The following is a 12,558-nucleotide window of genomic DNA, read 5'->3' as shown; positions in this document are numbered from 1 at the left end:
AATTTAACAAATTTAACAAATTTAACAAATTTAACAAATTCAACAAATTTAACAAATTTCATAAAATGGACATTTTGACAGCTCTGCCCTCAATTTTCCACCAGAGGGACATTTACCGAACTATTCAAGTATTGGCAACCTCAAATAATACAGTTGTAACAATTATTTACAAAATTCTATTTAACTCATTGATAAAACAAGATGAGATGTCATAGAGTCATATAAGTATTAGTACTAAGTCCTATTCAAACAGTCATGTAAGGTTTCAAGACAATTTTTAAACAAAGCCTCCCGCAAGAACGCCAACCCACGACAAGCCCCGCCAAAGAATTGACCTAAGACAAGCCGTCGTACCTCGTGACAGGTTCGCATGGTTCTTTATCTCTTTCATGATATTTTTCGTATGAGAGCGCGCGAGAGCCTATTTGCACAGCTGCTGATGTAGTCTCTCTCCGGATGCTGCCCAAGAATGAGAGAAAATGAGCGACTCGTAACGGAGAGGAGAGCCATTCTCGCTCATTGAGTGTGAGTGGTCGCGCATGAGTAGAAGGCATCGCGCTCTTCCCGTTATAACGGGGGAGAAGTCAGGCTGGCCGTTCTGGAAATGGCATATTTTAGCCACGGACGGGTGCAGAAATTACATTAATGTTGCAACTGTGCTGACCGAATGACCTAGTTCTTTTGGGTGTAGCAATTCAAAGAAGCAAGTTAACCTTTCAGTTATTTTCTGAGCCAAAAATGTTATTGGCTTTTTCTCGGCTAACTCACTGTTTTTTCAACATTTTTTTTTTATTTTTAAAGCCGCTGTATCTTATCAAGGATTGATCTTGAGAGAATTTTCAATATGGAGACTTTATGTAAAATTGTCTGGAGAATAGATTCCCCCTATAGATCTTTGCTTTTATTTTGACGATTAGACCCTTTTTCACAAATATAGTTTTGATAAAAGATTTGTATTTTTTAAGTAAAGACTTACCATCCTATATTTTTCGTGAGTCTCTTTGAATCATCGAATATTGTCTATTTCCTGAAAAAAGGAGGGAAAAAAATCGTCAAATCATGTTTCAATTTAACATTTAAAAATAAAATTTTAAAAACCAAATATAACATATATTAGGTTTTTAAAATTGTATTTTTTAAAGTTAAATTGAAAAATGATTTGACAATTTTTTTTCCTTCCATTTTTGCATTTGCATTTTCCTACACTTTTTCATAGGATGCAATGACTTTCGAGATACAGTTTTTATTATATCACAAAAAAAAACTTAGATATTTCTTTTCAATTTTGTAGAACGTTATAACACTCCAAAAGATATCCCTGCAACGTCACAAAAAAAATTAAATTTAAAAAAAAAGTTCTGGATTATTGTCAATACGGCATTTTTTTGAAAAAAATTTTTTATTTATTTTTTTTGTAAACACGTTTTCGGCATTTTAAGTACCACCAAATAGTGCGTTCAATATTACATAAAATCCCTTTGACACCAAATTTCCATTTCAAGCTACTCGTATTTTTTAAGCTCAAAAATAGAAGGGATCGTACCGCCCCTCAGTCATGAGTTATGAGAAACATGGAGCTCGGATTTACGGTTATCGGAGAGGAGTTGGGGCCTCTTTTTCCAGATTTTGTGTGAGTTCGCGGGGAATAAGCCATATGCATTTTTGAATACATTAATTTTGACCTCTATCTTTGATTTAAAATGTTTAAACACTTTAGGGCTTAGGGCACTTGAGCTTGACAATCAAAAATAAGACAAGACAAAACGGTGTTTTTCGGAATTGCAAAAAAAAATATATGGATCTTGTAACAAAACTTGTTTTTTTCAGCACTCGTTTCATTTATCCAACTCGGTAAAACTCGTTAGATAAATTAACGACTCGTGCTGAAAACATCATCTTTTTGCAACTTGTTGCATAGACTCCTATTTGTTGGTTGGTCGTCTTCGACCATTGCCGTTCATCGTCACTCGTGACAGAAACGGACGACGAAACAAAGAGAAACGCAAAAAGTAACTTTTTCAAAACTTTTTTTTCGTAAAACCGCGATCACTCGTGATGTTTATAAGCAAACCCCTTATGTTTTTATATCAAAATTTTTGTAATTGTCTGATATACAACTTTGTAGAATATTATTACACTCGAAAAAATAGTTAGAAAAAACACGACATTTTAAAATGAAAAATTTTGTTCTAAATGAAAAAAAATTACCCTTCTGGGTAAATAAAGATTTGAAAAGAACATTAAATTTTCCTTAAAATGACATGTTCCAAAAGAATTTACAGTCGAGTAAAGATAATGGGAAAAAATTAAACTTTTTTGGTGTATTTTTGATGAAAAACACGTTTTTTCGGAATTCTGAGTACACCATTACATCGGGCGTTTTAATTAAAAGTCCCATTGACACCAAATTTCTATCTCATCACCGTTTCAGGCTGAAAATGATTGAAAAACACCTCTTTTTTCGCATGCTCAAAAATGAAAGGGGTCGTACCGCCACTCCGTCACGAGATATAAAAAAAACGGACCTCGGGTTCGTGATCAAGGACAAAAGTAACCCCTTAGGACAAAGTTTCACGCAAATCGAAGGGGGGTCGGGGCAACTTTTCCCGATTTCGTTTAAGTTGGCAAAGAATTACCCCAATAACAATAGTTTTTTTTAATTCATACATTTCAATGACAACGTCATATTTTATTTTTAAATCTGAGAAGAAAAACGATTTTTTTTTTAAGCGTTCACGTGGTTTATGAATGGTTCCTAATGAACTATTTTATATAGCTTAGAAAACTATCTTTTTTTTAATTTGTTCTTTGGAGAACTATTTGGTGGTTATAAATACTATTTTGAAGATAAAAAAAATCTCAGTTGCATTTTATAGAAGTAGGAAAATCTTAAAAAAAAAAACAGTTTTTTGTCAGAATATTGCATTAGATAAAAAAAACTTGTCTTCGAACGGAAAATCATGGCAAGTCATAACCATTGAAGAAAATGACTTTTTGGAGAAAGAATTTACACTGATATTAATTCAACAGAATGATTAAAAATAAATAAAAAAATATTCAAAGATTTAGAACTATTCCAAATCTTCCACCCATCCCTGTTGCAAAAATGCATTCCCATAACCCTGGCCGAACCGCGTGCCACTCATTTTCCGGCCCGTTCTACCTTGCCCGCTTCGAAACAATAACAAACCGTAACTCATCTCTTTCGAGAGATTTCCCACTCTCTCCCCGCTTAACGAGAGAGAATTTCGCAAACATCTCTCTCTCTCTCAATCCACATCTTCTCCTCTCAATCTCCGGTTGTGTGTTTTTGTTGATTTTCTCTCGGCGCGACTGTTTGATCTCCTATTGCTTCCTATTGCTGGTTGCAGCGATGTAGGCGCCGCGCGGTTCTTCGCAACCGCCTGGAAGTAGGCCACCTCAGTTGCTCGCGAACCGACGTGCCGACCGGGATATAAACCGTACCGCGTGCGTGTTCGAACGTTTCGTGGCAGATTCCGCGATTTTAACCGGGAAAAATTTCGGATTGTGCGGTCGGGGGTAGGTGAAAGGAGGAGGAATTTCCACCAATTGCGGGCGCGCGCGGATTTTTACTTAGTGTTTGAAGCCTTTTTTTTTGTTTCGTTTGACGGGCGGAAATTCGGTCAACTTGCGGGAGGTATGCGAAATTTTTGGCAAATTCGCGGTCAATCGATCGGCGTGCGTAATGTGCGCTAGTGTAGTTGAGTTAAGGGTGTGGGTGTGAGTTTCTTTTTCTGCTGGTGTGCCCATTTAGGCAACTCACACACAAGTGGCGTGGCAATTTTTGGGGCTCGCGCGACGAATATTCGTGTTCTGGGTGATGTGGGCACGTGGTGGCCCACCAGGCCAGTGGCTGAAAATTGATTATTAATAGAGGAAAAGCCAATCTACCGTGGCGCGTATTTTCCCTGGGAGGGGCTAGAGCGTGCCAGAGTGAAAAGTCAAAGGGAGGGAAAATGTGAAAAATATTGCGGTCATTTAGTGGCATGGCGAATTTTCGCTGGTGTTGTTTTGGTTTTGCCCAGGGCTGCCAGTTTGACGGGTTTGGCCACCCGAGTATATCGCTAGACATAAATAAAAATATTTGCCTGTGGTCGTCGTCGCTGTTGCCAACTTGGAACGTGACCGGATTGTCCAAAGAGCCGGCTGGTCTCGACGAGGATCATAAAAAATAATAATAACCAGAGAGGAGCAAAATAAACGAAACTTCACGAACTTGTTAAATAACGAAGGCGAAAAAAAACGTGATTTTGTGACAGTGGTGCCATTTTCTCCCTCCAATCCGGAAAAGAAGGAGATCAAATCAAAGCCCTGGAGGCCGAAAAAGCGCCAGCAAAATTACCAGCTGTCGATACCACCGAAATCGAGTTGTTGGCACCTTGTCTTCGCCAACGCGAGGATAACTGAAGGGACCCCCGCTCGGAGTTCAAGTGAGTATCCCCGCACACTTTTTCCGGTTATGGGGTTTCCAACCCACCCCAGCGGAAATTACGAACGTTGCGTGAATCTGGGGCCCCATCACTATCTCTGTTTGCTTTTCCGGCACTTTCCGGTTGGCAGTGTAAGTGCTGTCTAGCTGGCCGGCTGGGTGTCTCCCGGAGGGGGAGAGGGGAGACCGATGAAACTGACCCCTGTCACGGAATGGCACATCACCGGATCGGATGTGGGCCCTTCGATGGGGAGGCGTCTATGGGCGTTTGTGTGTGAAGCAGGAAATAGATGGATTTGAGTGATAGCCTGGCAAGGATGGTTGTGTTATTACTGTGGGTGGAGGTTGGTTGGGAGATTTGGATCTCTTTTGTTTCGACAAACTCATTCCGAGAACTAAATCTGGAAATTGATATTTTGCTTGATTTATTTGGTCAAATCTTAGTTTCCATTGAATTTTAAGGTTTGTTTGATTTATTTTACTCTGATGAAAAACAGTATGTGAAATTCAAATAATACAGAAATGCAGTGATGCAAATCTAAAGTAGTTTTTATTTGGTACTATCTGCTATTTCTAACTTGAATTCTCACCCACACAATTTTATATACAGCAATTTCCCACGTGAACAAAATGATTCGAAAAAAAGTTCTCCGGTCGGGCTCAAAATTTTTCTGCGGATTCCTTGACCGAAATAATTAGACCCGTATTTTTTTGTTTGGCAATGGTGACCTACGCCGTTTTAGGGTGGTCCAAAAAAATGGCAATTTTCGTCGATTTTTTGCAAAAACTATTTTTTTTTAATCATAACTACGCACCATTTCAATCGATTTTATCTGTCTTGAGTGCAAACGATAGGCATTTGATAAGGTCAAATGAAAACTTAAAATGCTGTTTTGATAGAATATGTAAAATTTTTCGAGAAATCCGATAAAAATATTTTCAGACATAGGCTCTTTGGTCCCGAAACCCTCAAAAAGCATTTCAAGTTTTCATTTGGCCTTTTCAAATGTTAGGCTAGTAATTTGAAACTTTTAAGTATTTTTCCTTAGAAGCCTATCTAATACCCTTTCGTTACCGCTCAAGACAGCTAAAATTGGTTGAATGGTGCGAAGTTATGATTTTTTGAAAAAATGTGGTTTTTTAAAAATCGACGAAAATTTCCATTTTTCAGACCACCCTAACACGGCGTAGGTCACCCTAATGGCCAAACAAAAAAATACGGGTCTAATTATTTCTGCCAAAGATCCCCCAGACAAAATTTTAGCCCGATCGGAGAGTGGGGAAATTCTCTGAGGGTTAATGAACTTCAGGAAATGTACAGTAGAAGGTGACATTGCTAACAATGCATTCTTAAGATTACTCACAGCCACAAATACAGATTTTTCAGCATAGTTCCAACTCACAAATCAATATGAAGGAATAGGTGCACATTAACGAAGTTTATGAAAAACTGTTATATAAGATAAATTGGGAGAATTGTCATTTGTTAAGAAGGTTAAGAATTCGTCCCCAGTTCCGTCTAATTGGCAATATCTTACTATTTCAACAAATTGTTTTACCAATGTTTTATTGGAAACTTGTTTTAATCAAGGCTTTTTCTCTAAGCAGTTCAAAATACTGTTTAATAGTTTTGTTTCCCCTTGTCAATTTTTAAGATGCAATATATTTATTCGCTTCAGTTACCTTTCTGCAGCATATGAAGGGAAGGGTTTGTTGCTAAATTTATGCTCCAACATAATTGTTTAGGCCATAAACAAATTCAATAGATTTTTGATCAAAATTTCTACTTGACGTGGGTTCCAGTGCATTCTTGTTTGACCAGAATAGACGTTGGAACTATTTTTGTCCAATGCTTATAACATAAATAGAAATAACATTTGTTAAAATCCAAACTAAACAAAAATATTCACAAAAAAACCTCCTCTACTGGTTGATGTACCTGGTTTTAGTAAGTTTCAAGGTTCACCCAGGATTATAGAGCATTATTTGGACACCACCACTTAGAGTGATGGGAATGGGTGTATTTCACCTATATGTTTGATTTTTTTTAAATTGCATGAATTTTGTTATGGTAGTTCACTATAACTACGATCGATTCTCTATGTGTCGATATCGAAACGAATATCGAGAAAAGGAGATATGAGCAACTCTCTACGAAATCGGCCGATTTCGAGCATTTTTATTTTTTGTATTTTTTAATTGACTCAAACTTTGTGGGGGCCTTCCCTATGACCAAATAAGCTATTTTGCGTCATTGGTTCATCCATACAAGTCTCCATATAATTTTGGCTGCTGTCCATACAAAAATGGTATGTAAATATTCAAACAGCTGTAACTTTTGAGTGAATTTTCTGATCAACAACGGCAAAAAAATAGGTAAATAGGTACACGGATTTTTTTTTGCAGATTTTTTAATCAACCTTTTTTTCACTAAAACTCAATTTCCCAAAATACGTATTTTTTACATTCGAGATTTTTTGATATGTTTAGGGGACAAAAATCCGCAACTTTTGAGCCATAGAGAAACATGGTCAAAAAATCTGCCGCCGAGTAATGAATTTTTGAAAAAAACAGTGATTTTTGGAAAAAATCGAAGTTTCATGCAAAAACATGTTTGACATTATTTTTTAATGCAAAATTGAATTTGCAATCGAAAAGTACTGTACAGATTTTTTGATACAGGGCTCCGTTTTCTAGATGAAGCCACCGAAAAATTGATTTTAGCGAAATATTTGCAGTTTTCCAATTTTTAAAAATACTGAGCATGAGTGATTATTTCTAAAAATATTTTTTTTGAAAAGTTCAGAAAATTTGCTATAAAATTGTCTAAGAGACAATGAAGATTGGACCTCGGGTTGTTGAGATAGAGCCGCTTTAAGAAAAAGAAACACGAAAATTTAAGTTTTCTAATACTCATCAAAACAACCCAACATTTTCTAATGACGATATCTCAGCAACTAATGGTCCGATTTTCAATGTTAAAACATAAAACATTCGTAAAATTTTCCGATCTTTTTGAAAAAAATATTTTGAAAATTTTGAATATTACTCCCATTTGAAATTCTAGTCTTGATTTAAAAAATTTCAAAATATTTTTTTTCGAAAAAATCGGAAAATTTCACGAATGTTTCATGTATTTGCAAAACTTTAAAATGTTGTGTTTTGATCTAATTTTCATTGAACTTTCAATGTGGTTGTTGGAGCAAAAAAGCATTGATACAATATCAGTATTGATTTATATAGTTTTTGTCATAGTCTTCATTATTCAATAGATAGATGAGTCCAAAAACATAAAAAAATGTATCTTTAATTAAATTTAATGCAAAAAGCGTGGTCGGGGCAAAATACACCGCTGTGATGCTCCTTTGTAAAAACAGCGGTGTCATCTAGTGGTGACTAGTGAAAACTGCTTTTACCTAATGTATTTTGCCCCATTTTGCCCATTATTGTGATGCATTTTGTCCCAATGTTTTGGTATTTTTTGGTATTTTCAAACTATTTTGAGGGTTTCCAAGACTTTTTCACATGGATGACAAAGAATAATAGTTGTTTAAGAACATCTAACAAAATTCTTGCACAAAAATGTTGTTATGGTTGTGAAATCAGAGTATGCCCTTAGGGGTGCATATTACCCATATCTGTCCCTACCTAATTTTTGTGTAAGTTTTCTAAAAAATGTGTAGAAATGTGAACCTGATGAGTTTTCATCAAAACCTGATCAAAATGAACTCATGATCTCCTGATGAATATAATTATCATTTTTTTTCTGTGTAATGGAATTTTGACACTTTGGCTCAATTCTGAGGGCAGATTCAAATTGAGTGGGCAAATTACAAGGAAACCCAAGTTTCAGGAGTTCTACAAGAGCTCTTCAAGATAGCTACAGCATAGCAGTCAGGGTTGCCAGGTTGCCAGATAAATCTAAGAATGCCAGATTTTTCAAGTGTCAGTCAGAATTAAGATTCATCCTTCTCAGAGCCAGATTTTGATAGATTTAACCAGAATTTTTACTTCATGCCGATTTTGAACAACTTTTTGATTAACATGATCGAATTTAATTGAAAATTAAACAAAAATTGAATGAGTTTTTCTTAGAGGGAATGATAATTAAACATTTTTGAGGTCAATCCATCTGAATTCTACAACTTATTGAAATAATTCATATCCTCCCTCACCTTCACCAATGATAATGGTTAGATTTTCGCCAGCCAGATTTTTCCAGATTTTCGATCGATACTTTGCCAGATCTTTATAATTTGACCTGGTAACCCTGCTTCAAGTACTCTTCCAAACTCCTGAGGAAGTTTTGAAGCCCTGAGATTTTAACAGCATTTGTAGAGCTCGATTTTCCTTTTCGAAAGCAACTTGGCGCTAAATTTGACTGCGCTTTTTTGAGATATTCAAGTTTAAAAATTTCAGCTTTTTTATCCTTAAAATGGCTGTAACTGCTCAACCGAAAATTCTAAGTTAAGTTTTTAATTGACACAAATGTTTGTTTTTTGTTTGCTCTAAAATTGCCCCGAACATCGTATTTCTCTAAAACTTAACTTTGAATTACTACGTACATAAAAACAAATTAGCAACAACTCTTCTTATGACACCAAATCTACAAACCGGCAACATTTTTCGGAAAATTTCGACGTTGTTTGCCTCTCACTCATTCGGCCTCCAGATGGTCCCGTTATTTTTTTTTATCTCATGGAATTTAGCCAACATATTTTTTTAGTTTGGTTTAATAAGATTCATAATTTTCAATAGGGATTTATGAGCCCTCAAGACGGATGGCAGTGAGGGATAAACGGCCTAAATTAGTTCACTCGGTGCCGAGCTTGAAGTAATCATTAAAAATATTCCTATTGAAAATGAGTACATGTTTCGACCCGAACAGACGGAAATAACGTGGGAATAACATTTTTTGATATTTGAATATACTAGGCCAATAATATTTGATATTATTTATAACAAGTTTTGTTATTCGCCGTTATGATTTTTTGTTATTGGATTGTTATTGTTATAACATACTTATAACATTTTTAAGTAATTCTTCGAACAAATCTTTGTTATTATTTTTTGTTATTTTAACAACTAATCCGATCATCCTAATAACAGTTGGAGTTATTTTTCCATAACAAAAAATGTTATTTCAAAGTTGTTTTGGCTTTCAACCACTATCAGACCAATAAAATTTTTTGTTATGATAACATAAACTGTTATCTTATGCAAAAATGGATTTTGCAAGAATATTCTATAACACTTTTTGTTATTTTAACAATATTTGTTATTGAAATGGCATGAATTTGTTATTACCGTCTGCCCGGGTCTAATCTTAATTCATACTTCAATTGTGGAAAAATCACTGTTTTTCATCGGAACAAAAAAAAACCCAACGAAATATTAAAAGATGATGAATTTATTTCTCAAGAAACGACCGCCCAACAAACACAAACCCACATCGCCAAACAAAGAACCCACGCTCGTCTCCGGAGAATATTCCACCATATCGGGGGGAAACCGAAAGGCTTTTGACGCCGCAGATGAATTGGTGGTAATGATGGGCATCTCCACTGATGGGCAATGGCAAACAACTGACCCGGTCTGGGAAAGGTCGTCCGCACGTGGGATGAAGCCGTGCTGTTCTTTGGTCCTTCAAGAGTGAATCGGTTGTTAGTGGGGGGGGAAGTTCCAAGTTTGTTTCTAGAAGCTGGAGGAGGTTTTGTAAAGAATAATGAATGAGTTGAAAGTTTTCCTTTTGGGTTTTCGAACAAAATTGAAAATTGAGATGAACAATTCATTAAAAAAACAAAAAGTTATAAAAAAAATCTGTTTTCCATATTCAAGTCAATAAATGTCTACCGAAAGCGAACAACACTGTACCTATTTCTAGAGAGCTTAATGTTTATTTTTACAACAAAACTGTGTATGTGACCTCCAGCAACAGAAGCATCAAAAGCCGGCTTTCAAACATGGTCGCATGCAAAGCTCCAGCAAAATCCTCGATGCCCCGATGCCCTTTCCGTTCCACCTCGCATGTGTCGATTGCATAAATGCACATACATCTGGGCTGCGATGGAAATGGTAAACATTTATGTTGGGGGAGAGTCACCAATTATGGGCAGTGACATCTTTTTTCCAAGTTTTTTTTAATAAAATTTGGTGCAAAAAAAACAATCTTTTTTCAAGGTTTATTTAAAGTTGCTGGAAATCAATAATGATTTTCATCAAAAATTGGACCTCCTCCCCTAGGAAAAATGGACAAGAATCGCCTGCATGCAAGTTTTCCGCGCGCTGGCATGCAAGCTTGCCCCACCGCGACAACAATGGCGAGGCAGGATGTTGTCGGTCGTCGGGAAATTGGTTTTACTCCCCCGAGGGAATACGTGGCCACCGTCACGACGAGGAAAGGATCTTGGCCCCGTACGCTCATTGTTGTCGACACTGTTGCGCACTTTGTGTGTGAAAATGGTTCTCTTTTTTTTTGCACGGAAATGTTTTCAGTAGTTGAGGGAAATGCTCAGTTCATGTTTAAATTTGAATAGTTTATCTGTACACGCAAAACGCAAACTGGGTAAACAAGAATGAGTACATTGTTTGTAGTTCTAGATAATCTGTAACACGGAAAAAAATCTTTTGAAAACACTAATCTGACCTCAGATTTCTCCGTGTCAACTCCACCTTCAAATTCTGGACACTCCGCACCGTGTTGCTCGAGGACACTTTCCGAAGCCTAGCCACACTTTCAGCGCCACATTTCTGAACAACGACAACAACAAGAAGCATTGTGTGCTGTTGCTGCCAATCGATTTGGCAGATGGTCGATGCTCGATAAGAGTTCGGCCCTCAAAGAGAGCAAAATCAACAGTGCAGCAGCAGCAGCAGCAGCGACTTCAGCCGGAGGGCTTCCGTTGGCAAATTGGCCACTTCAACGATTAGTCAAGGCACAAAACCCGAAAATAGCGATGCAAGAAGCAAATCGTGTAACAGGCCAGTTTTTTATGGATCTAGACTAAATCGACCCTCCTGAATCCGAATCTGCCTGTTGATTTTCCCGATTCTCAAAGGGAACCGAGATATTCAAGATGGCGTCCAATATGGCGGCTGAATGGAAAAATCACAATAAAAGGATTTTTAAGTTCAATCAACTACTCAAATTTAACTAAATTGGGGTCGCTGAACTCGAATATGATCCCTAGAATACTCCAAAGTACTCAGGGAATGTGCAATCCAAGATGGCGGCCAATATGGCGAAGTTAGAATATTGGAAATGTTTATACAGAAATGTAACAGGCTATCAACAGGTCAAATTTAACTAATTTGGGGTCGTTGAACTCGAATATGACCCCTAAAATACTCCAAAGTACTCAGGGAATATGCAATCCAAGATGGCGGCCAATATGGCGAAGTTAGAATATTGGAAATGATTATACAGAAATGTAACAGGCTATCAACAGGTCAAATTTAACTAATTTGGGGGTCGCTGAACTCAAATATGATCCCATAAATACTCCAAATAACTCAGAGAATGTGCAATCCAAGATGGCGGCCAAAATGGCGAAGTTAGAATATTGGAAATGTTTATACAGAAATGTAACAGGCAATCAACAGGTCAAATTTAACTAATTTGGGGTCGCTGAACTCGAATATGACCCCTAGAATACTCCAAAGTACTCAGGGAATGTGCAATCTAAGATGGCGGCCAATATGGCGAAGTTAGAATATTGGAAATGATTATACAGAAATGTAACAGGCTATCAACAAGTCAAATTTAACTAATTTGGGGTCGCTGAACTCGAATATGACCCCTAGAATACTCCGAAGTACTCAGGGAATGTGCAATCCAAGATGGCGGCCAATATGGCGAAGTTAGAATATTGGAAATGTTTATACAGAAATGTAACAGGCTATCAACAGGTCAAATTTAACTAATTTGGGGTCGTTGAACTCAAATATGATCCCAAAAATACTCCAAAGTACTCAGAGAATGTGCAATCCAAGATGGCGGCCAAAATGGCGAAGTTAGAATATTGGAAATGATTATACAGAAATGTAACAGGCAATCAACAGGTCAAATTTTACTAATTTGGGGTCGCTGAACTCGAATATGACCCCTA

General features: G+C 36.8%; 1 protein-coding gene across 2 annotated transcripts in view; it reads left to right on the top strand.

Moving 5' to 3' along the window:
- Positions 1-3,434: 3,434 nt before the first annotated feature.
- Positions 3,435-12,558, top strand: part of LOC6045490 (dipeptidase 1) — a 416,070-nt gene continuing 406,946 nt past the window's right edge. For both annotated transcript variants that reach the window (XM_038259115.1, XM_038259116.1), the window contains exon 1: positions 3,435-4,451. The gene's annotated coding sequence lies outside the window, so the exon portion shown is untranslated. The remainder of the gene's footprint in view (positions 4,452-12,558) is intronic.

The sequence above is a fragment of the Culex quinquefasciatus genome, chromosome 3, assembly GCF_015732765.1.
Source record: "Culex quinquefasciatus strain JHB chromosome 3, VPISU_Cqui_1.0_pri_paternal, whole genome shotgun sequence".
NCBI lineage: Eukaryota > Metazoa > Arthropoda > Insecta > Diptera > Culicidae > Culex > Culex quinquefasciatus.
Note: the sequence above shows the minus strand (reverse complement) of the source record. Positions and strands in the feature narration are given on the sequence as shown.